The sequence below is a fragment of the Eupeodes corollae genome, chromosome 1, assembly GCF_945859685.1.
Source record: "Eupeodes corollae chromosome 1, idEupCoro1.1, whole genome shotgun sequence".
Classification (NCBI taxonomy): Eukaryota; Metazoa; Arthropoda; class Insecta; order Diptera; family Syrphidae; genus Eupeodes; species Eupeodes corollae.
The window spans coordinates 120935625-120962696 of record NC_079147.1 but is presented as its reverse complement, the minus strand read 5'-3'; the positions used below and the strand labels follow the sequence as shown (position 1 = coordinate 120962696).

Genomic DNA, 27072 nt, shown 5'->3' with positions numbered 1-27072 from the left:
GATAACTTTGGCGACAAGATATAGTAACGGCTTTTGATAGAGGGGCTTAATACAAGCATTTTTTACTATGGGAGGGGGGGGGGGGGGTCTATCTCCCCCCGTTTAGGCGGTAGGGGCAATTTAAAAAAATATGTACATTAAATGGAAAAAAATAACTGTAATACTTACAACTAAGTTTTATACCTTTTTTTAAAGCCAACATTTTTGTCTATTAGCTTGTTTTTAAATCAAGTCAAAACTATGCATAGTTTTTGAAAAAAATAGTTTTAAAGTCAAAATTTGTGCAAAAAAAGTAAAAAAAGGTGCTAAAGTGTAATTTTTCAATACTTCAAGATTAATTAATACTGTTTTTATTTTATAATTTATTGCTCTTATTTGTTTTTAATCAAAAACTGAAAACAAGATGATTTTATGTCTTTTAGTTTTTGAGAAAATTGAAAATAACCACAACTACTATTTTAATTTAATTCTTTTTGTTTTGCTTGACTGGTCTTGTTTTGATAGTAACAATGGTAGGTATGCAACAGTGGGATCTGCAACCCCCCTGCTCGGATACACTATAGGATTTGGGGTGGGTGCAAGTTGAAGTGCGTGCAAGGTAAGAAGGGAGCAAGGTTCGGTGGGTGCAAGATGAATGATTGATGGAAAAGAAAGTGTGGATCTGCAACTAAAGCACTTCGACCCCCTCGACGTTCGCAGTGAACACCTAGAACATGTGTTACCGCCAAAACAACCTCGACCATCAATGACGAACTCCACAGTGACACTAGTACGGACGATGAATTCACTGACGAGACTTACATACCTTCAACACATTGAAAATTGACGTGACTATTTTTTACTAACTCCTGACTTATTTAAAGACTAACTGACTGGGACGCGGAATTCAATGCAATTCTACCTCCTCGTGGTGCATTCTGGGTTATGCTAAATGAATTACTTTACTTGACTTTACGATGCAAACAGTGAGATGCGTTGGCTACACTATAGGATTTGGGGTGGGTGCAAGTTGGAGTGTATGCAAGATGAATATATCTTAATCCTTATTCGATTATTACTATCAAAATAAGCCTACCGTAATACTTAAGCAAGGAAAAAGTAATTTAATTGAAATATTTTGTTTTTGTAATTTTCAATTTTCTCAACAAATAAAAGACATAAAATCATTTAGTTTAATAAAAACAGTGGTAATTAATCTTGAAGTATTGAAAAATTACACTTTAACCCTTTTTTTACTTTTTTTTGCACAAATTTTGACTTTAAAACTATTATTAAGCTAATAGAAAAAAATGTTGGCTTTAAGAAAAGGTATAATACTTAATTGTTAGTATTACCGTTATTTTTTAATTATTTTTTTCCATTTAATGTACATTTTTTAAATTGGCCTTACCGCCTAAATGGGCCCAGATAGACCCCCCCTCCCATAGTAAAAAATGCTTGTTTTTAACTGTTCTATACAAATCCGTCATCAAACTTTGTCGCCAAAGTTTTCGTACTCTCCATAAGGAAAGCAGCTGACCATGAACAAAATCATAAAAAAAAATGCAATACCCAGGAGTGATAGTACGCAAACAAAATAAAGAAAACAAAATATTTGACAGCGAATTACCTACAATACCTAATACCTATTTAGCCCTTTTTATACCTACACTACAATGTGCAACCACAAAACTTGCCGAAAGTTGAACCAAAAATCAAATTCTACCTATACGATTGACTACGTAACACCCAAATCACGATTCCATGACATTACATCATACCACATACTAGAAATAAAAAAATATTTCTAAGAAAAGTTTTTTTTTTATATTTTCTGTTATTGTATACCGCAAGCCTACAAAACAAAGATTAAAAAACTAAATGAGCCATGAGGCCAACGACAAAAAAAACAACAACAAAGTCTGAGAGAGAATGGGCGGGCGAAATTCTTTTGCAAAGAATTCTCTTCCTAAGCGCTGATATTGCAGTGGCATTCTTGGGAACTGGAAACTTCATTGTGTGCGTCTACACATAAATTTGTTGATAAAAATGGAAAATAGCCCTCTTTCATAAAAATTAAAATAAATAAATAGTGGACACAAGAACTGTTTACTTTTTTAAATAGAATACCTAAACAAAATGCTTAAAAAATTATTTTGGAATAATATAAGCTCAAAATCCCTCACAATTGCACCACAAATGTTGTTATATTGAAATGCATTTTTAATTATGTTGCGACAGATATTTTTTTTCAAAGTTGCAAGTATGGTTATATGGTTCTTTTTTTTTTAAAAAAAAGTTAAAACTAAAACAAAAAAATCTGTTCACCCCATGAATTCGCAAAAAATATTTTAAAAAATTAATCAAAATCAAATGGGGTGGGTAACAGTCCGTTGTGAACCAGGGCCTAGTAACTTACAACTCTCAACTATTCCTGTGTGCGAGTACTGTTGTCAGGAATGGAAGGGACCTACAATTTAAGGCTGAATCCGAACGGCTAGTTTGAGAAAGCACTTTTTCATGACAAGAATTACTCTTGAAGGAATTGTCAATTCCTCGCAAGAGGCAGTACCCGCGAAAATCATTTTTTTTAAATTAAGGTGGCACAGGCAGGGATTGAACCCAAGACCCCTTGCATGACAGTCCAAAAAATTAATGCATTTTGTATTGTCTTAAAAAGTAACTATAACTATAAAAAAAAAAGTAAAAAGCAAATATCTGCACATATCGTTAGAATTTGAAAATAAGTTCAATTGACTTAGCTGGCTGTTATACTTTGAAAGTTTTATCAAATATTGCACCTATGCCACAAAGCAAATTTGCCCTATTTTTCAGTTTTCTACAATTTTTCTTGGAATAAATAAATAAATTAAATAAAAAACAAAATCGGTGCTATTTATAAAAATGTATTGTTTTTTGGAAAAAAATAAAAAATTATATTTAACACACTGACCAATTGCTTTTCGCAAGTAACTACCTGAATTTAATGATTTTATAGTGATTCTAGTCCTATTAAGGAACACAATTTTTTTTAAATTTTGTATTCCTTTATAAATATTTAGCCCAATATATTTTCAATCAAAACCCGTTTATTTCGTTTAAATATTTAAAAAAATGTGAACGCTACAAAGCTAAATTACACACGATTTTTTTGTACATTGCTGTGTAGGTCGGAATTTAATGAGCTAATCATATTTTGTCGGTGCAGTTCCACATCCCAAGAGCAGGGTTGTGAGTCTGGAAACGAATATGAAAAGCTAAGAGTGCTATCGTCAGCGAAACAATGTATTGGATTAGAAGCAAAAGACAGGAGATCATTTATAAAAATGAGGGTCGGAAACAAAACGGAGCCCTGGGGCACACCAGCGTTTATTTTATGAGTTTCAGACTTGAATCCGTCCAAAATACCTCGTATTGAACGGTTCGAAAGAAAATTTCTAATCCAACGAAGTAGAAATTCGTCAATAACAAAAGCACGCATCTTCGATAAGAGAGCAAGATGCCAGACTTAATCAAATGCCTTTGAAATATCAAGTGCAATAATCTTACTTTCTCCAAAATGATGTAAAGATCTGTTCCACTGTTCGGTGAGATGAACCATGAGATCACCAGTGGAACTATTGCTACGAAAGCCGTATTGCCGGTCATAAAGACACTTCTGTTCCTCAAGATATTTCTTAAGCTGATAATTATTCAACGTTTCCATGACCTTAGAAAGAAGGGACGTTAGTGCTATCGGTCGGTAATTTGTGGGAGAAGAAGATTCGCCTTTTTTTGAGATTGGCTGAACAAATGCAGTTTTCCAACTACTCGAAACGAGCCCAGAAGAATAGAATAGATGGAAAAGCTTACGCAGTGGTTTTGCTAGCGTGGAGAATACTTCTCAGAATAATAGCGGGGATACCATCTGGGCCAGCGGAATTATGAATGTTGAGATCCTTTAGAACTCTCACCACAGTGCGAGTACGAAAAAACATTGGTCCCATAGAATCATTTACGTGTTCAAGAACTGGGGGAGTCATAACAGTATATGGTAAGGTGGAATTTTCGGCGAACTGCCCTGCAAATAAGTTGGCTTTATCAATAGAGCTAACTAAATGAGTGTCATTGAGAACAAGCGTAGGAACCGAGGAAGAGAAAGAATTGATTGATTTATTGATAAGAAAACAGTGGTACATTAAGAATAACTTATAAATAGTAGAGGATATATTTTAAAAGATTAACAAGGATATGCAAGAATGTATTATATCAAATAACAATTATAGCAATATTAAATAAGAATTATTACAAAATATTACTAGTTAATTTTACAAAAGTAAATTCTAGCTTAATAAGGTTTTAAAATGAATTTAATAAAATTTAAAGCAAAGTCGCAAAAGCAGAAGATAAATAAGAAAAAAATTATCTCAGTTCATGTTAGAGAAATATTCAAAGATAAGTTCATTAAACTTTTTGTTTTCGATTCCAGACCTCATGTGGCTGGGAACCTTATTCCAGAGTTTAATAACATAAACGAAAAATTGTCTGCATGATGTCAAACAGGTATATCTTGAGCAGCGCAATAGAATGGAACGATTTGAAGAACAGAAATTAAGTTTAGAAAATAGATAGTTCGGAGTCTTATTAACAATTAATTTGAAGAGAAACAAACAACTCTTCAATTTGACTTGAGTAGAGAGTATTGTTTTAGTAACAAATAGTCCTCTAAGTGAACCATATATCTTGGCAATTATAGAATCAATATGAGTGTCCCATGTTAGTTTATTGTTGAAGATTATACCTAGGTTTTTTACATTGGTGACATATTCAATTTCGCATGTATTTAAAAGGAGGCGAGGAAGGTTTTGAAGGTGAAGATTATTTTTGGATATAGGGATAGCTTTCATGCTAGATAAAGCATCTTCAACCACCCCAATGGGAAAACTAATGTATAACTGCACATCATCCGCGTAGATATGAAACTGACAGAAAGATAAAACAGATGGCAAATCATTAATGTACATAGAGAACAGTAAAGGACTAAGGATAGATCCTTGAGGAACACCAGAACTAACAGGAAGAAACAAAGACAGCTTACAGCACGATACAGCTTGCATACGATTGGTCAAGTAGGAATAAATAAGATTTTTTGTTGTGTCAGAGAAGTTAAAATAGGTCGTCAGTTTATCACGGAGAATATTAGAGTTAACGCAATCAAATGCTTTTGAGAAGTCAAGTAAAGTTATTACAGTTATATGATTTTTGTCTAATGCCTGTCTAATATCATCAGACACTTTAAGAAGGGATGAAATGCAACTATGTCCAGGCCAGAAACAGGATTGCAGAGCGTGAAGGAGGTGTTTTTGTTTAATATAACTTTTTATCTGGTTGCTTATTATGTTTTCAAAAACCTTAGATAGAAAAGGAAGGATAGCTATGGGTCTGTATTCTTTTTTTTTTCCTTGTTTAGGGATGGGGATAATTTTTGATTGTTTCCAGGAAGTGAGATAGGTTGAGGTCATTATTATAGTGTTGAAAATGTGAGTTATATGAGGAAGTATGAAAGGAAGAAGGATTTTTATAAAATCGGGATGATTGTTGTCGAGACCAGTAGATTTGGATTTTTTTGAGAAAATTGCATTTCCTACTTGATATTCATCAACAGCACACACAAAAAATGCATCAGCTCTATCGTTCGCAGGAAGTCCGGAGACCATATTGTTGAGTTGGGTTGGAGGAGTAGAGAAATTACGATTCAGTTCCTCTTAATCAATGCTCTCATCGTAAACACAGGTATCTTTTTTTAAACCAACACTTTTTACTTCTTTCCAAAAGAACTTGGAGTAAAGATCTGTGTTGAACCTGTTATTATAATAATTGTATTTTGCTGTTTTTATTAACCTTGTTACCAGATTACGGGATGTTTTAAATAGTCGAAGCATTTCTACACAGCCGAATCGTTTCCAGCGGCGATATGAGACATCTCTTGCTTTAATTGCATTAAGAATTTCATGAGAAAGCCAAGGACAGCTACGTTATTTAATAAATCGAGTCTTTAAGGGAACATGTTTCTTAAAAAGATAGTCAATAGCTACATTAAGGTGTTCAATTTGACTATTAACGTTAGACGTAGTGAAAATTGGGTGTAAATCAATGGACGAACAAATACTAAATAAATATTCAACATTGACATTACGAAAACCACGAAACTGAAATGATTGTGTCGATTTCCTCTCAAAATTTAAATCAAAGGTTGCAAAAATAAGATCATGGTATGAAAACACAGGGACCGATAACTGACTATAACATTTATCAAAACTTTCATCGCTTACAAGAAAAACATCGAGCAGTGATGGGATACAACCAGGCCTAAAGTGAGTTGGCTTAACATTATTCACAAATGAAAGTCCCAGAGAATTCATTGACGTTTTAAAAAGGTTAGATGAAGGTTGCAAAAGATTTATATTTAAATCCCCACAAACTATAAGTTCAGGTGCACGAGAACACATTTCTTCTACAATTGGTGTAATAAGACGAGAGCTAGCATCTCGTGGTGGCATATAAATGGCACCAAAGCTGCATTTATTATCACCGTCAAATAAATCAATGAAATAATAATCACATGCCTCGGTACCATCAAAGCACTTGACATGGCTAGACCGGATTTAATTTTTAACGTATATTGCAACATCCCCTCCCATTGTATGAGTTCGGTCAGCCCTGTAAGGTTTTTTAAATCCATTAAGAGAAAAGAGACCACTATTTAAATTTGGATAAAACCACGTCTCAGACACGCAAATTATAACAAGCAAACTATCTTTAAATATCATTTTGAACTCATCGAATTTATTAACAAGACTCTGAGCATTGATGTGGCAAATATGCAAACCATTAATACTTTTGCAAAGAGTATTTACTAAAAATCTATTTTTTTTTCGTTTAAACTGTGAAGGCCAACATCATTGTTGCTGCCCATTATGACAACAAAAGTTTAAACCGAGGCTGGAATCTAAAACAAAAATATTGAAAACATTTATTTCACAAGAATGAGAGAAACTAAAGAAATATAATAAAGAAACAACTTGAACATACAACAAAAATAAATAAAGAGCAAAATCTTTTTGCGACAGAGAAAGACAATTACTAATAAAAAAAGAAGAACAAATAAAAAAACAATTCTTGCATTGAAAGATTAATATTAACTACCATATATATTCGGATCATTTATATCGTCAGAGCCGACGGCCTTTCTCAGATCTCCGATGTTGTTTATGATGTCTGGATCTTGGCTGTTAGGTGTGCGGATGAACATTTGTCCATTGAATGTGTGCACAGATGATAGAAGAGAATTTCGTTTAAGTCTTAATGCGTACCGCTGGAGCTGATAATTATTTTTTTTTAGACTGTCGTTGACGAAAAAGCTTTTTTGCGAATCGATGTCAATTTCGGAGAGGCTAAGCGGAGCTTTTTTTGTTTTACGAAAGTTAGCTACAGCTTGCATGAATTGTTGTTTTCCACGCTTATCTGAAAATTCCAGTATGATGCTCGAGTCGATGTTGGAATGTTAGTTCTTTTTGGCGCGAAAAATATGTGAATTGTGCTTGATTTTATGCACTTAAACTATGAGTTTGTTTTTTACAAATGACCAAAAATTCTTACTGCCCTTGGCACATTGCAGTCATTTTTGGTCATGTAAAAATTTGGTCCTTCGAATATTGGCGTTGCAGGCCTTCCTGACTTGCTTAAACTTTTTCCGGTCTTACTCAGTTGGGTTGGCTTTAAAACACCGGAAACTCGCCTCTTTCTCCTTGATAACCTTTTTGCAGCTCAAATCGTGTGTTTAATACTTTTAACCCTATTCGGGAAATCCAAAAAGACGGTGGGAACCCACACTGATAACTTCCCATCATTTCTGTCAATTTATTTTATTTTGTGTCAGACAAATAACTTGAAGTCCATATCTTTATTTGTTCTCCTAAAACTGCAGTCGAAAACATTTCCTGACAGTTATTTTTTGTTTTTTGCATGTTTTCGTGTTTTGTTAAAAAGTTTTCAGTTGAGTTTTTCTAAAAAAAAATACTTAAAACCAGCAACAATATTTTGAATACGATGAAATAGTTTGATTTTAAAAATTCAAAATTTTAGAACAAAACTCATGAGCATTCAAAAGCCATTTAAAATTTGAATCAGTAAATAATAAAAAAAAAAAACTATTAACTAGAGAGTGAGGAGGACTCACATCTCGATGTGATGGAAGATAAGCGGAAACCACGACGAATCCACCGAAAAACTAAATAATTGTGAACTGATAGAACGACCCAACTCACTAGCTGCGAACGGGGTAGGAGCACACACACGCCCCGAACCGATTCTCCAAAGGTCTACCTATCTTATTCTGTCACAGCCAAAAATACTCCATTTACCAAGATCGTATCTTTCCAACGTTTCACTCTCCCAAACCCGTTTGTTTACATTGTTGTATCTGTAATTTTGACAATTAGTCCATGAATAGATGTGAAAACAAACAAAAAAAAATGATGCCTTGGGCTAGCGGAACTTTGCAAAGCAAAAACAAAATGGGAAGGCTAATATGTTTTTTTCAGGTTTTTCTTTTTACTTTTTTTCATGAAAAAGTCAGATAGCGAACCAATGTAAATTTTTGTCTTGAAAAAAGCATGTTCAACATTATTTTATTGTCATTAATTCACTAATTTAGAGCAATCACTACGAAATTCTTTAAATTTCATAATTAACCTCGATTTATTGAATCAAAGATACGTTCGAAGAACCATCAAATTAAGGGTGCGAGCGCAATTTTTTTGTATTGAATTCTAATAAATTTTCGTTAATGAACTGCACAAATATTTTGTTTGCAAGTAATCAAAATCTGTATTAATTTAACTAATCCAAGTATATTTATAGTTTGTTTGTAATGATTTAAGCTTGCAACTATTCTTCAATTCCATTTTGATTAATAAATATTAAGTTTAAAAAAAGAGTTAAAATCGAAAAATACCTCATCCATAACATTCTTGATTGATGGATGCATACATGTGTTTGCTATAAAAAAACTTTACATCAAAGGAAAAAACTAAATTCATGTACAACTCATTCAATAGATCAAATAATCGACATTAATGTTTATTGTTGACGTAAATAAGTTTTTTTTTATTGAATTCCCACAGTTTAACGCAAAATATAATTTTCATTCATTCCGTAAAAATGTTTAGTTACCAAATTGTTTAAAGGGTATGTTTAATAAAGGTGCTGCTAATAATAACAAAATTAATGAGTTACGTATATATTAGAAATGCATTACTCAAAGCAACTTATTTTTAAAACATGGTTACCTCACATTTGTATTTCAAAATCTAACTACAAACAAAATTCTAACTCTAACATAGTCCCTCAAAAAGAAATTTTCAGGAATATTCCTGCAACAAAAAAAACTAAAATTCGGTCTTGCAATTATCGAACTGCTTAAATGATGAAAATACTAATTTAATTGAGGAATCTAAACTAGCTAAAGTTGGCAATGGAACTTAACAAGTATGCTTCTCGTAGCATTGTCTGTACATAGAAATACGGAGGCATCCGCCTATTGTTTCCACCTGAACTTCTAACGTCGCCAAAAAAATGCTCTAAGCCAACTACACCAGAAAAAATTGTCTGTTTTGTCGTTTTACAAAGTATTGTGTTACACTTTTGTCCATTTCCAATTATACTTAAACCAGTTGCAGCTCATATTGTGTTCGCAAATAATTTAAATAAATAAAAACCAGCACTAATAAATCATTAAATATGTATTTGATCAATCTTATTTTATATACATTTAGAACATTTATTTGGATTGAAATTAAAAAACTATACCTACAAATCTTCCAATTTAAGTCCATGTCAGCACTTCAGATTCTGTTGGTTAGGATTGTTTAGTTTTTGAACGAGGCCATAAAACATTGAAAATAAAGCATTTAGATGTGCCTGCAGACTATAATGAAGCATTTTGATGGGCCGGAACACTAAATATGAGAATGTGTTTTATTTTTACATTTCACATTTAGAGTGAACTTAGCTTGTAGGCAAACCGAAATATCAGTCTGAGATTCCGATCTTGGTAATGGAGTAGTTTTGGTCACAGCACTACCAAGTCACGGAGCAGGAGATCGCACATCTAGGTTTGGAAGTAATAACATGGTACTCACACCCTCACACACGACACATCATATATTACAAAAAAAAATCCGTAGGAGGAGAAAAAAACAACTATACTCTCTATTATTGCTTTACTGCTTATAGAGAAACAAGTTGAACATGCAAAAGTAAACAAAAGCCGAGGAAGAGACAAAAAAAAAAAAACACAAACAAAAGACAATAACCGTAAACCAATGCTGAAAGTCGTCGTAGTCAAAAACATTCAAAAAAAGTTATTTACGAGTATTATAAATATAAATTCACAACAATTGACATTCAATAATTAAATTAAGAAAAAAAAGAAACCGAGGAGGTTTGGCTCAGTGGTAACAAGAAAAATTAATTTTACTCACCTAGGTCAACTAAGTTGTCGTTTTTTTTTTGTTTTAAAGAAGATACAAAGAAGAAAAACCAAACACCACTAGCACAATGAAATGAATAGTTTGCTACTAACTGAGATAATTGAATTGAAGTTTTGATATTTGACCTCTTCGCCAATTTCTTTGTATTGTATACGGATTTCGAGAGAGGAGAAAAATCCTCCTGGCCTATACCAGTGATGGAAATCGACTTTTTTCGATTGTAGTGAAAGCTGAAACAAAAACGTACTGTAAAAGTACAAATAGTACTAAACTCTTTTAAATGGATTAAAGCAAACAAACACACGAATTCAGAAACAAAATGTAGGTATTCATTAACGAGAACAAAAACAATTCATTTGTTATTACATATTTAATATTATGTGAAAATAAATAAATAAGAAAAAAAGGAACTTCATTTTTAATAGCTAGATAAATATCGGACGGATCCCCATATCACAGAAACTCATCATTGAATATTTGTATTTTGTGAGTTTCAATGATTTTTAAAACTGATGGCTTACATAGTAGATAATTTTTTACTCTAAAAGTTCATCTTTTTGAAGTGGTTTGTTTGTAGCATTTTTACTCACAAGATTTTTATTAATTATGAAGCTGTGATAACAGTTATTTTTTATCAGATTTTTCGTTTCTATAAGTTCAGAGCACGTTTGCACTTGACAACGATTTCTTAATTTAGTTTTAATTATGTTTTGGTATAAATATATTCTTTCTACATTTGCCAAAGAGTGAGGAACACAAAAGGCACCCTGAACAATGCGTGAAATATTTAAATATTTTGAAACATTAACTCATAGCATCAATTTTTAAGAAGACCAATTTTTGCCCAAAACTCTGATATGGAAACATTTATCATTTTTTTTTAAATATTCGCAATCAGCTAGAGCTTCAATATTTTTGTGTTTATTGGAAAAAAAACTTCAAAACAAATTGAACGATAGAGTTAACTCGACCATCCAACACTGCACTTTGGGAAAAATTTTGAATTAAGTTTAAGAAAACGTCGTCGAAATCAAATCTTTTTCTAATGTCTTGCAGAAATGTAATGCAAAACAATTTAGTATGATTTTTAAAGCTTTGAATAACTGTTTCCCTTAATTTGTTTGAATTGTATAGGATTTCAGATTCGGTGCCGCAATATATTTCTATAATAGGTAAGTGGTTTTCTAAAAAATGAATGGATTTTATCGGTTTATCTCCAAATGCTTCCCTTTTCATAAAATTTCTGCAGAGTTGTTTACAAATAGATTTTAATCTTGGAATTAAAACGTGCACTTTTACATCTTCGGATTGCATTTTTAAATCAACATTATTAATTAGTTTTAAGATATAAGATAAAATAGTGAAATATAACTTAACATTTAAGTCCTTAAGGCTGGAAGAAATGAAGTTGAGGTTTTGTTTCTCATGATTGGATTCAAATTCACCAAGTCCAAAGTAATAACACCAAGAGTCCCATTGCTCTAAGATGCGGTCTATAAACATAAAAAATTAGCATTAGCGCAATTGTAGTACCTGACGGGAAAGCCATCGCGTTGCACAATATTTTAAAATTTTGTGTAAATAAGTTCCAAAATGTTCTTGGAACTATTGGAATTCCAACATTCTGCTAGAGCTGTTACAAATATGGTGATTTATTTCCTTTATTAGCATATCGACTATGTACGTCTGGAAATTGTTCTGCTGCAGCCTTCGATGGAAGATTTAAATTATGACATACTCAGCCATTTACAATGAGACTGGGGACGACTTCCTTTAATTTTGCCTGAACACCTTTTGTTTTGCCCATCATAACAGGACTATTATCTGCGGTGAATCCAACCATATTTTTAAATGAAATATTTGTTTGTTCAAAAATATTTTTAATTGTGTTAAAAATCACGGCAGCCTTTCCATCAGGAACTTCAGTAAGTGTCAAAAACATATAATGGTACTTTTCGTCGTATATTCGAATAACCACCATTATATTTTATTTTATAGTTATGTCGGTACTTTCATCTACAACTAATGACAAATATTGGATGTTTGTTATTTCGGAAATAATTTTCGAATTTTCCGGAGCCATCATTTCTTTGATAATTGTTTGGCCTTTGTGTCGATTCATGACCATTTTTTTGACAAATTTGACATCAACAAATATTTTAATAATAGGTACACAACATTTGTATTTATTTTTTTCAAACGCTTCATTAAATCCACCGAAATTGTTCACCATTTCATTTATAACAATTAATGTAATTTTTTAATTTTTATATAAAGGTGCGTTCATTAAACTTTTGTCTTAATATTTACGATTTTACGACGTCGGAAATTTTCCGACGTTTCATGAATACCCTTATTTGGTAATTCTAATTTGGGTATGTTCGCATCGCACATTATTTTTTACTTGCTACATATAGGAACTATATGGCAAGTTTTGCATTCGTGCAAAATTTCGAACTCGAGATTTTAATCAAACATGATAAATTACGATGGTAGAGAAGTCGAAAAAAGTGGGTCCCGCGATTCCGTCCGGTCGGTTTTGTCTGTCTGTCCAAGCTCCTACAGCCTAAACTATTGGGCCGATTGAGGTCAAACTTGGAAGTTAGAGTTTTGAGCAGATTCGCGTTAGGCGTTTTTTTCATTTTTTTTAAGATCAAAACTAACAGTGGCTCCCATACAATTTTTTTGGTCAAAAAACGAAAATTTGAATTTTCTCAAAAACAACCAGATAGATTTTTTTAAATTTTCTCTAAAATTTTATTTTTTAACTCTGCTTCTTTTAATAAGAAAAACATATTTTTGTATTGCTCAGGAATGGTACCGCCCATAGAACCGTTATTTTGTTTTTTAATTATCTCAGCAACTTATCAACCTATTTCAATAATTTTTTTCTGAATAAGCTCTTGTGTTGCCTTAACAATATTTCATTATCAAAAGTGCATTTTTTTATTGTTTGGATTTTAAAAAAAATATTGAAATTTTTTTTTTTCAAAATACGATATCTCAAAAACGGGTAAACATTTTTTTACAAAATTCAAATGCATAGCGTTAAATTTTAATGTCTATGCAACTGCATACCAAAAATATTTTTAGAAGAAAATGGAAAAATTTTATATATAAAAAATTAATTTAAAAAAAAATCGCTCTAACAATTTTCAAAAAAAAAAAATGAAAAATCATCGGTTTTTTGATTTGTAAAATGGCATTTAAATTTTTGAAGAGAAACTTATTTTTCAGGTAAAATTTTTAATCTTAAAATATTTTTTTTAATTATTTTAATTTAATTATTTATATTTTTAGTAAATTATTTTGACAACATTTTAATTACAATCCTATCTTTTATCTAAATTAATGCATTTTTTACAATTTATGTATTTTTATAACTATAACTATTGTAAATACCAACTGGCCGTGAAACGATTATGATATGTTTAATCAACAATCTATTTTAAAGTGTCTATCAAGAAGTATTATCTTGGTACTTTTGTATATTAGATTTTAAAATATAGTTCTTTAAGAATAAGGTTGTTTAACACATATTTTACTTGCTTTCGATTATATAAAAAAATAAATACTTAGTACTAGTTAAAGAAACGTACAACCTTTACAACTACTGCTTACGTGTCACTTCATAACTAAAATCCAAAACGCACAAGAGCCTGACTGTAACTAACACATGAATAGCAATTTCTTGAACTTTAACGAAAAAAATAAACTGAACGGAATAACTCCATGTTTGCGCTGAAAACTTTTAGGAAAGAAGGATACCTACCAATGACATTCTTTCACTATCATCATAAACATGTCTTTATCTATCTATCTGCATAAAGCTGAGCACGCGAAGTGAACTATTCTATGTTCGTTTTAGACACCTACCTAACTACACAATCAATAGGTGATCGCTTTACAATCTAAACATACATATTCTTCCTCTTTCTTATCTTCAGATAATTTACTTTCCATCCTGGTTCTCTTAACATGAAATTAAAATAAGGCTATCCAATTGAACGAAATAGTTGAATATATAGAGATAGACAATTGTTTTCGTTAAGTACGGTTACAAGTATATTTCATTTGCGGGATGAAATGTCCTAGGATGAGTTGTGTGGATGATATGCTGATTTTTTTACTAATCAAATGGCATTTATATCTTTGAAGACAAACTTATTTTACAGATATATTTTAAAATCTTATATAAGTACTTTTTTAAACAGACTTTTTGCATACAGTAGCAAGTTCGTGCGACCCAATCGTGCATTTTATTTGTAAGTGAAGTTGTGAAGATAAAAGAAAATTAAGTAAAGGAATTAATCAATTTTGTACAAACAATTCAAAATAGTACTGAAAATGGCAATGGTGCTACCGATCCCAAGAAAATTTCCACAATTAAAGAATATCTAGAACCAAAAACTCTTAGAGAATTGAGAAGATTCTTAGGTATGACGGGGTACTATAGTATATTTATACAAAATTATGTTCGGATAACTGAAAACTTAATAATTTATTTGATTGTTGAAAATGGTAGGATATCAAAGAACCAAGGCAAGAAATGTAATATAAACATTGGCGAGGAAGGTAGAAAAGCATTTAAAGTTAAAGAATATTTAACCGATAATGTAAGGTGGACATAACCAGATTTTTAGAAAAAATGTATATTTAATACTGCTTCCAGTAATTCTGCAATCGCAGGGCTATTGTCATAAGAAGACAAACTAATGATTTTCAATTCTAAAACGCTAAATAAAACAGAGACAAGTTATGCTACGAACGTAAAAGTACTTTTTTCTATAGTATATGCCTCAAAGAATTTAAGGAACTATTTGTACGGAATTTCAACCCTAGAAATACGTACTTATCATCAAGCGCTTACGTACTCAGTATCAAAAATAAAATATAAATCCCAATACAAAAATGAAGCGTTGGCATACTATAATTGAAGAGCAGAGCAAAAAAAACTAAACGAGAGAATCAACTTCGACGGTTGGTCTCTTTTTGCCTACGACTTGCGATTTCCACACTAATTTGCATATGGATAACACTATATAAAAAAAATGTAATTTTCTAGTTCTAACTATTTATATCTTATCTTTCAGTTATATAGCGACAAGCAAAAATATGTGAGGGAAAGTTCTAACTGCAGTTTTTCTATTTATTTTATTATATTTATTTACTTAACTTTTTAGGCTATTCATAAATAAATGCAAATCTAAGTTAAGGGCTAAACCTGAATAACTATAAACATAAAAAATGGTGTGTTCAAGTAGTTATTATCGCAGCCAAATTTCATAATTGATTTTAATTCATGACAAATAAAAGTTACGTTAACAAAAGAAAATATTGATTGATACCGCAATTGCAGAAGTAATTAATATTTTATATAAATATTCCCCGTAAACTGTAGATTGTATATATTTATAATTCAATGCAGTACATTTTATATAATTAAGTAGTCAAGTTATTAGTTAAGGTATTACTATTAAAATAAACATAACATACATTTATAAAAAACATGTACTCGTTCATATTTACAAATAAAGTCTAGTCTAAAAAACCGTAACCTTGTTACACTCTTTTGAACACATATTTTCTTGTTTTGGTTGTTAATGCCATCTGTAACTCAAAAAAAGAGAAGGGCAACACAAATTCACCACGATCTACTGTTATAACGTTTACCGTAATTTATTGACAAACGAAAATTGTTTGCAAGAATTAATTTGTGAAAACAAGAGAGAGATAGAAATGTCAAATGTCTCAATCTCTCAACTGAAGTTTTTTCTCTCTCTACTCTCCAAGGTGAAAACATGTATACACCGATACGAATTCAATACGCTATAAAAAATGAGTGTGAGAGGTTTCGAAGAGACGGAGACGAGGAAATTTGGCTCTCTCGATTAGTTTTTTCTCTCGGTTGAAGAGAGCCTTTAAGGCCCAACTATAATAGGCATAAGCAAACATAAGCTTTTGTCAAAAACCCAACGAAAATTCACTTAAGTTTGCCAAATTACTGCATAGCCATAATGCAATTTTGCTCACGTTTCTACATGTCAGATTTTACTTATGCGGCGAGCGACTGGGATCGCTCTTGCTTAAGTGTGCTTAAGTTAACGAAACTGAGAAAAATTGAACGAAACGGAGCTAGACTCCATTATGTTCACTCGTATTGAGATTCCTTGTATTCGCACGTTTACTTATGCACGCATATGCTAGCTTATGTCTATTATAGTTGGGCGTTAAGCACAGAAAATTATATACAAACCATAGACACACCATATAAGGACTGGAATCTTTCGTACGTTTTACCCTCCCACACCCATTTGTTAACATTGTTGTATTTGTAATTTGACATTACGTCCATTTTGAAATGTGAAACCCAACAATAATTTGATACGGTGCATTTAATTGTTTTGACAGATGTTTTTTTTTTATTAAATTGCTGTGGTGAGAACTTAAGATTTGATGTTAGAAAGGATGATGTTCAAGGATTCCAGGAAGGTATAAACTATTCCTGTAGGTACACTATTGTACCAAGGACACGACCAAATGAATTCCAATGTTTTCATTTTTAAACATTTTTTATAGGAAAATACGAACATAGTGAAAGTATCCAACGATGTAGTGTGACAAATTATATTTTCTCTTAGGCGAGAAGATTTGTTTGAAATTTGTTTTCCTATTGAAATGTTTAAAAATGCAAATTTAAAATGCTATTTGAGATTTACACAATCAGAATTTTTGTTGCCGTTTTCGAATTCACCTCGATGAAATAAACAATTATGTTATGTGTGATGTTGAGGTGATGTCACACTTTAATCATTTTTTAAATTTGAAAAACTTAAACTTATAGTTAAATTGTTAAAACTTAGTCACTGTTTGGTAATTATCAAAATACTTTTAGGAAATAGTCATCGCTTTTAATTTCGAGAAAAAAAGAATTATTAAAAAACGAATAATTTTACCTGAATCGGTACTCTTTTTATTAAATTTAATTTAAAAAAAAACAACAATTTTGTGCATTTTTGCAAATACATATATTTTCTTAACATAATAAAAAAAATGCCTTGTTCAGACAATTATAGATTTTTATTGAATTGAACACTTTTTAATATAGTGAAGTTACAAATTAACAATTTCTTGCCACTTTCAATCACTAGGTCTTCTAGCCAAAGTTTCTTTTGCATTTAAAAAAGTTGGATGTAGGAAAAAAGAATTTAATAATTCTAAAAACAATAGTAAATAATCTTTAAGTTTTAAAAATCACAATTTAAACTTTTTTACCTTTTTTTGTAAAAAAATTTGAGTTTATAACAATTTTTTTCAAAAAAAACTAGAAAATTTGAAACAAAATATAATTATAAGCAATTATTATTAGCAAGAAACCATAAGTTCTTTGTTTAACCATATTTGATGACAGTTTACAGCAAAAATGTTTTTCAATGTTAGCTAGTTGGCATCTGAGATGATCTGATTAATAAATATTTTTTAAAAATATAATATCTCAACACACTATTTTAATTTGCATAGTTTTGACTTGATTTAAAATAAGCTCATAGACAAAAGAGTCCTCTTTAAAAAAATGCATAAAATTTAGTTGTAAGTATTACCATTATTTTTTTCATTTAACGTGCATATTTTTTTAAATTTTCATCAAACTTTGTCGCCAGAGTTATTGTACTCTTCCCAAAAATGCAATAAAGAATTTCTCATCACTCTACTTTATTTTCGTAGTGAATTGACTTTAGAAGGTGGTGAATTGACTTTAGCTGTGGGGAATTGATGTTAGACTTAAGGGTGCGTGAAAGTTGACGTTTCAGCTTGTAGGCAAACCAGAATGACAGATTGGTTTTTGGACTTTATATGGTGTGTCTATGATACAAACCAGGTAAGGATAACGTTGTTGCGGATGCGCTAAGCCGACAAAACCTTAATACTCTAACAAGTTCAAGTCAAACTATTCATTCCGCTGAAAGCAGTAAGTAATAATAATAACATACAAATAGAGACGAAATCCTTGCCTGTTAATTGTTTCAAGCAACAGATAATACTTAATAAAGCGAATATAATTTCAGACATTATTAAGACCTGTTTTAATAATCTAAAGAGGTATACCTACAATAACATATACAAACACTGATCAGGCTATCACTCTATTTAAAAACATATAGTTCCAGGTACAGTCTGTGTCTGTGTTTCAGGAGGACCTCTACGAATTTAAGTAAACGAACAACGAACCCCTTTTGTGTACTGATACACACAGAAGAGCAAACAGGGGATCTCTTGAAAATTAAAATCAAATAACGACAACATACTACGGGCCAAATATGAAGAAACAAATTTCTTCATATACAAATACATGTGTTGTTTGCAATGAAAACATATATGATCGTAAACCAATAAGATACCAGAAGAAGAAGGTGAACAGCTACATAAAGATATTTAATAGGCAAGCAAGGAAATATATCTTAGAGTCGCAGTTATTCAAAGTTCTCATTCGTACATCCCCTTGAATCTAAAGTTGATATTGAACTAGAATTATTAAACATTTTAAATATCTTTCCCCACGCAAGAAACATTATTTGCGATAACGAATGCATATTTAAATCCGTGTTCTGTAAAAACACTTTGGCAAGAAAAAGACAAAAGGACAAGTGAAACGCACTCATAGTACTTTTATTGAAAAAACGCGCTGTATTAAAGTAAAATATAAAATAATAGATGAAAACAGGCAGTGCTAAAAGCAGCAGCACATAAATGTAACGAAACCGTTCACTCTGTAACTGGTCGAAACCCCCTGAAAGTATTATTTAACAAGGTAAAACACAATCCTAGGGAGATTTTAAAAGAAAAACAATTAAATTTGACCCATAATGAAAATCGTGAATATGTAGAATTTCAAAAAAATTAAAAAGTTTATTTGAAAAACCACAATTCTGAAAGAAAGAAATTAAAAAAGTGATTTAATCGTTTCAAATTAATAGATTCTAAAAAAGATAAAATAGGTGATAACTAACAAAGGTAAAATTCATAAAAATAATATAAAATCGTAGATTTTTATTCTTCTGCAGGAGATGGACTCCATAAATCTTTATTTTGTTTTTATTACAGTTAGCAATATAATTTTAACAAGATCGGATACAATAGATTATTCTAAGATTGAATATTTACTTATAAAAAATAGTAATACAGCAGTTTATAAAGAATTCCATATGACAAACATTGTGTTGCTTTGTAAGAACTATCTACTTATTAAAACTATTTGTTGTTGTTCGCAATAAATTAACTTTGGTTGTTGACAAAAACCCTATAATGTTTTTAGTTTCCTTTTGGCACCAAATAGCAATGTAATCATCTACTCACAACTAGGCCAATGCCAAGGCCATCCAAATCCAATGCACTTGCACTGTCTTTGCACCATCAACATTTATCGCTTTCAACTAGCGCTACCTAAGACCGAAAAATACAAACCTTAGAAGTCAACATCATCATCAACATCGGTCGCTTCCAAGTAACTGTCGTTGCGACCGAAAAAATACAAATCGCTTATTTTTCGTAACACCTGACATATCGCCTCTGCGTTAATAAAGAATAAAGTAAACTAAAATTGCAATTTTATCGCTTTTAATTTTTTGTTTGGTTCACTTCGCATTTTTCTTTGCTCTTATATTCGGCTAAAAAGCTAGCCGCATCACTATTAAGATATTATATTCGTTAGCTCTAGAGGCTCGATCTTTGGAAATTTCATGGGCTTACACTAAGCGGCGAACGGGTTAACATTTCCCAGTGACTTAATACTTTGGTTTCACTTAGGCACACGCAAATGCGTAGTGTCTAGCATTTCTTATACCTCGCACTGCGACACGGCCATCCTGTCACATCACATGTCAGGATGAGCCATCAACGTCAACACCGGTGCAAAATCTCTCTGATCAGAGTTCAAAATGGTTGAAAACTCGGATGGAGAAAAAGGAAACGGGACTGACTTCCTCGTGGGTAGAAGGTGATTTTGAAAACTTGGAAAGCACCGTATTTCCGCTCCCAGATTATGAAGCCTATAAAAACAAAACACCAACTGAAGTTTTTAAGGAGTTTTTCGATGAAAAAGTATGGGAGCATTTACGAGAAGAAACACAAAAATACATGTGTCAAAAAAATGTAACTGATGTTGCTCCCATAACAGTCGAAGAACTCAAATGTTTTGTTGGAATTTTAATTCTAAGTGGCTATAATGTTCTGCCTTCCTGTCGTCATTATTGGGATCAGAAGTCTGACATGTATAATGAAATAGTCAGCAACGCTATGCGCCGAAATAGATTTTTATCCATTTTGAAATATATACACTGTGCTGACAATGATGCGGATTTTGATTCTTCCGACAAGGTTTGGAAGCTGCGTACACTAATCAACACCGTAAAAAAAAAGTGTATGACACATTTCGTGCCGAGCCAAGATATTGATTATGACGAAAGTATGATCAAGTATTTTGGCAGGCATCCAATGAAGCAATTCATCAGAGGTAAGCCAATCAGATTCGGATTCAAAGCCTGGTGTGTGAAGTCTCCCGACGGGTACCTGGTAAATTTTGAAATCTTTCAAGGAAAATTATAGAAGGTTGATCCAATACATGCATCTTTGTTTGGAAAAGCAGCCGCACCTCTGACGAAGGTGCTCACAGAATTGCCAAACAGTGTCCGCGATCTTTCTTTCAACATTTTTCTTGACAACTTGTTTTGCGGGCCAAGCCTTTTTTGTTATTTGAGAGCACACAATTACTCTGCTACTTGAACTTTTCGAGAAAACAGAATATACAAATCATCATCCGGGAAAAGTTTTGCAGAAAAAAAAGTAAATTCTAAGCTCACTAAAAATAAGAAAAAAACAAAGTCCTCGAAACAAAAACAAAAACAGCAGCTTATTTCGCATAAGAAAACTTCACAACTTACCCTTCCTAGTAGATCTGAGTTTGAAAAGCAGCCAAGAGGTAGCATCGCCAGTGCAACGTGGATGATCGATGCAGTCATTCAAAATTCTTGGATTCTTTCAAAAAAAACAAACAAAATAACGCAACTGAATTTTAGACGTGCTATCGTCGAAACGTATCTGACAAGGTATGCTGTGTCACGAAAAAATCCCGGAGCTTCTGGAAGGTTTATTTCATCGGCCAGGGTCTTGGATGATATAAGATTTGATCGTTATGACCATTGGATTATTTCCACACCAGACAAAAAAAGGAAGAGATGTGCTGCTCCAAACTGCAAGTCTCAAACCAGAACAATGTGTAAGAAGTGCAAAGTTGGTTTATGTGTCGAATGCTTCTTAATTTTTCATTCCAAAATGTAAATTCTTTTGAAAATAAACTTTGTTTGATTTATTGTAACACAATTTGATTTTTTGTTAAATATTTATTTTCCGTTTTTAGCGAAAATCTATAGATAGCAGATAAGTGGAATGCCACCGATGCCATATGGCATCGGGCATTTCCAAAAAAATGGGTGAGCATAAATTAAAAAAAAATAATTTTTTAGGTTCAAGAACCTATCTACAACACTCTGACCAAATATTATACAAAAATTTTAACATAAAAAAATACGGGCGCTAATGGGTTAAAAACTGCAAGGGTCTCTAATTCATAAGAGTGATATTTGGATTCTGAAAATGTAGTTCGTTTACTAAAGTAAGCTATTACATGACGAAGTTTGTTTTCATTTTGCATTAGCACTAGCATCAGTGTGAAGTTCTGTTTCACAATTAGGATCAAATATTCTTAGAATTTCAATGGGAATTCCATCTATTATCACATTAGCTAAAATCTGAACAGTACTCCTGACACTTTTTTGACCAATTCCTGGTATGCTCACAATGCTTCCAAAATGTTTGCCTCTAAATTTACAACTAATTGATTCTTATACAATTGAACACTAAGAACCTGAATCATAATGAAATAAAATTTACTTACCAAAATGTGTTAGTGTCCCTGAAGGGGAATCAATTTGACAAACATCAACTCTGCGTTCATCTGAAGAAACAACGGAACTGCTTTCACTCCTGCTACTAACACCAAGGCAACGTGGTGCAAAATGTCCAGGTCCTCCACACTTGAAACAAGTAATATTGTTTGTCGACCTAGCAGCTGGAACCTCCTTGGACGATGATTCTGCTGACCGCATGCTTGATGGATTAGCTCGTCTCTTCAAAAATGACAATGCCTTTTACTCCTTTTGCAAACGATTCCTGTCTTCAATTTCAGTCGTGAATGCAAGTCGTTGGACACATGGCTCGAATTGAGATAATTGTGCCAAAACTGTGGCAACAGCAATTTGTTCTAGCAATAGGTTTTTCCAACGAGACAACAATGACGTTATCATGCTTGCAGCGAAAGATGCAAGACACTCGCCCTCCTTGGGCTTGGTGTTACCAACATTAATTAAGAACGCCGCAGATGTTTCTGGGCAGTCATACCTAGCCAGAAACATGTCCTTGAACTGATTCCATGTGATACCAAAAAATGAGACAGAAGAAATCCATTCCGAAGCTTGTCCTTTGAGAGCGCAAAGTGGCTGGTCTCCCATGCAAATGTCTGATGTTAAAATCCAAGCTCTAGCATTCGCATTCTGTTTGTCACGATCATATACAGGCAACTGCACACTGTTGCTTGTCGTTGGCGTCTTTATTGCCTGAATCAGTGTCATAAAATGTTTGTTCTGCTGCTCCAATAACAGCTTCCATCCTTCTGCATCCATATTTATTTAAGATGTGATGGATCCCACTTCTGATGTCCAATCCTTATCCATTATTTATGACTCAATGTTAATTATTATTTAATGCTATTTATTAGTAAATGCAGCAATCCCAGAGTAGTCGCCACGCCAGTCACCCGTTTTTCCAATTAACCTCCTTTTTCCTTCAAAATCAAGGACGTCATACCGTTCAATACTCTAGAGTCTCGATCACTAAGCGGCGAACGGGTTAACATTTCCCAGTGACTTAATACTCCGGTTTCACTTAGGCACACGCAGAGAGTTATTCTAGTCATGAAAGGTGCTTTTTCAAATAGCCGTTTGGATTCGGCATATAGACTGAAGGTCCCCTCCATTCCTGCAATTACTCGCACACAGGAATGGTTGAGAGTTGTAAGTCTCTAGGCCCTTGTTTTAACGGTTTTCTGACCCACCCAATTTATTTAGTTTATGTATCTCTTCATAAAAACATTATGGGGCATATTGCCAACAAGTCCAGAGTTTGGGCTATTTATAAAAATTTACTTATGTTAGTTCACTAAAGAATGCACACACGTACGCATATAGTGTCCGGCTTAGATTGTTGGGGAAGTTCCTGCCGGACATTTCCTAAATATAAAACGGTATTATTTATTTGATATTGAAGTATGTACCAGTGCCATACTGAATCATTATTTTAAAAATTATAAAGTTGTGTATTTTTAGGTAGTTTGTGATGCGAAATTGTAGACATTATGGACCGATCTATGGGTTCCAACGAATATTAAGCAATTGTAATTACAAGAGACGCACAAAAGACTCCAAGCAAAAATCCGCAGAAAGAAAAATATAAAAAAAATGTCACATCGCGACCTCAAATAAAATAGAGTGTTTATGGGGGTATTCTGGTCTAGAGACATAAATTGTAGGTAATTTTTGAAGTGCTGTAGAAAAAAGCAAGCAACAATTTTACCGTCAATTTTGTATACATTATTTATTCACATTAGAAGCATACAAAAAAAAATAAAAAAGTAAAAAAAAAAATATAATTCCGTTAGTTATCAGTTGATGGAGTGGTGCGTCTCAGAAATTTGGTTCAACTTATTAAAACTGGAACTAGAAAGTATGTGGTAAGATGTTATGTTTTATGTTTCATTATATCCTCCTAAGTGTTTCTGAAAACTATTTTCATATCGAATAAAAATTTCAAAACATTTCGATATGAATTGTTTTGAAGCAAATTTTATAATTTTTGGTCTGAATGGGTCCGATAAAATATCCCATTACTAAGACGAAGAAATAATGGTAATAAAGACGAAAGTCCTATTTCTCAAAGAAGACCTGTAGCTGCATGAATGTTCTAAAACAATTCTATCAATAATCATTTCATTTAAGAGGTTTATACTTTCGTTTTATAATCTATAATATAAAAATGAGTCGGGTTTTCCTTTCTGACGCTATAATTGCAGAATGAACTGACCGATTTCCACGGTTTTGCATAAGTTGAAAAGGTCTCGTTCTCCGTGAGGTTTATAGCAGACAAAATTCAGGAAACAATTCAACAGAAAAGCTGTCAAGTCCGTTTAGCTTTCCATTGAACTTACTTACTTACGGTGGCGCTACAGTGCTGTGTGAACTAGGGTCTCACCCAACAATGACTACCTCAAAGTTACATCTGTTGATGGTGACGTTTAGACCAATACGTCAGTGTTGCATGTCTTTTCTTGACGACAGCATGTACTTCGTTTTGCCCTCATTAACCGTTAAACCCATTTTTGACGCCCTTGCCTCAATACTCACAAAAGCCCCATTGACATCACGCTTAGTTCTTCCGATTATGTCAATGTCATCAGCATATGCTGGTTATTGTACGATGTTAAAAAAATCGCATGAAAGCGTATTACCTTGTCTAAAACCTTTTTTGACATCGGAAGGTTCTTTTAAGTTGTTTCCAACCTTTAGCGTGAATTTTCCATGGTCATCCTGCACAAACGGATGAGTTTCGCAGGGATGCTAAAACTAGAAATGGCTCTATACAGCTCGTCCCTCTTGTTGCTGTCATATGCGGCCTTGAAATCGATGAGAAGATGGTGGGTCTTGATTTGATGTTCTTGGGTTTTTTCCAGGATCTGCCGTAATGTGAATGTTTGATCGAGTGTGACTTTCCTGGTCTAAAACCACACTGATAATGACCTATTACGTTGTTGACGATGGGCTTTAGACATTCACATAAGCGGCAGAGAAGATTTTGTAGGCAATGTTAAGTAGACGATTCCTCTATAGTTGGAGTAGTTTAAAGGTTCTCCTTTTTTCAGGATCGGGCAAACAATACTAAGGTTCCATTCGTCGGGCATGCTTTCTTGCAACCATATCGTACAGATAAGTTGGTGCATGCTCCTAACCAACTTATCTCTTGCTGCTTTAAAGAGCTCGGCATTCAAGTCATCCACTTCAGCGGCTTTATTAGACTTCAGGTTAGATATGACAATCTTTACTTCGTCTAAGTTGGGAGGACGGGATTGTTGGCTTTCATCGTCTATTTTGAATAGATCATCCTGCCTGACAGCGGAATTCGGTTCGTCGTCGCTGTTATACAGTCTGCGTAAGTAGTCCTTCCATATCCACAGCATTGACTGCGGTTCCGCTATGATGTTTCCACTTTCGTTCTTAGAGCCTTCCGTTAGTGGTTTATGTACTTGTAAATTTTATAACACAAAACTTTGAACCTCGAACGCTTCTCATGCTCTCTCTTTTTTCTTTTGCAAAGTCGGTGTTCCCATCCCTTTTCTGCTCATAGAGTTCGTTCTATTATGCAGCGTGGCTTTGCGCGCCTGTTGTTTGGCTGCATTTGCTTGCCAACATTCCTCATCCTTCCCTGTTGGTGGTTTTTTGAAACCTAGCCCAACAGAGACGGCTTCTCTGATTGCATTTTGGTAATGTTGCCACTTTTATTCGATACATTGTGTTGGTGGCACAAAACTTCGAGAGAGGTTACTTTTAACTTGGTCAGAGAAAGATTTGGCGTTCTCTTGCGATTGTAGCCTTTCGAAGTTGTACCTTCGCCCATCTTCTCCCTGTTTTGCCTTGGGTCTGGAAACCTGAAGTGCTTCCTTGGCTATAACGTGTTAGTGGTCTGAGTCGATGTCAGCTCCTCGGAAAGTTTGGACATCCATGGTTGACGGTAGATTGCTTTGGAAAACTCCAAATTCCTTTGTGGATCTTGAGGTGTGAAAAACGAGTTTGACTACTATGATGTTTCGACCTACAGCAAAATCTATGAGCCTAAGTCCGTTGTCAAAAATGTTTTCGTGCAGGCTGTTTTCCCGATTATTCCACCAACGATGTCTTCCCTGCCTAGCTTGGCTTTAAAATCGCCCAGGAGCATTTTAATATCGTTGCTCTTCTGTGGTTGCGTGCGCGCATACAAGGCTAATGTTGCCGAGTTTAGCCTTTATGCGGATGATCATGAGTCGCTCGTTGATGCACCTATAGCTCAAGACTTCTTGCCTAAGTCTTGCTCCAATGACACAGCCGCATTCAAATAAGCTCTGTTGGTTTCCGCGGTAGCAGTCACCATAGTAGTAAATTTCACAGTTTTCAATCTTCTTTTTGCCCGGCCCATCCCATCGTATTTACTGGATGGCTGTGATGTCTGCTTTATAGCAATCTAGGGCCTCCTCTAATTCTTCGGCCGCACGTGGTATTTCAGGGGACCTAGCATTCCACGTGCATATCCGAAGTTCGTTGTCCTTAATTCGTTTGTGCAGGTTGTCAACTGTAAATCCGTCCATATCCGGTGCTTGTTGGTGCTTCTCAATTTCGCAATGCTTCCCATAGAAAGCTATTATAAA

At 33.2% G+C, this 27072-nt stretch overlaps 1 protein-coding gene across 1 annotated transcript in view; it reads left to right on the top strand.

The window, feature by feature from the left end:
* LOC129943382 (probable serine/threonine-protein kinase clkA) overlaps nt 1–27072 on the top strand; it is a gene marked incomplete at its 5' end in the record, with an annotated part of 86297 nt that overhangs the window by 46180 nt on the left and 13045 nt on the right. The gene's annotated exons all lie outside the window — the stretch shown is intronic.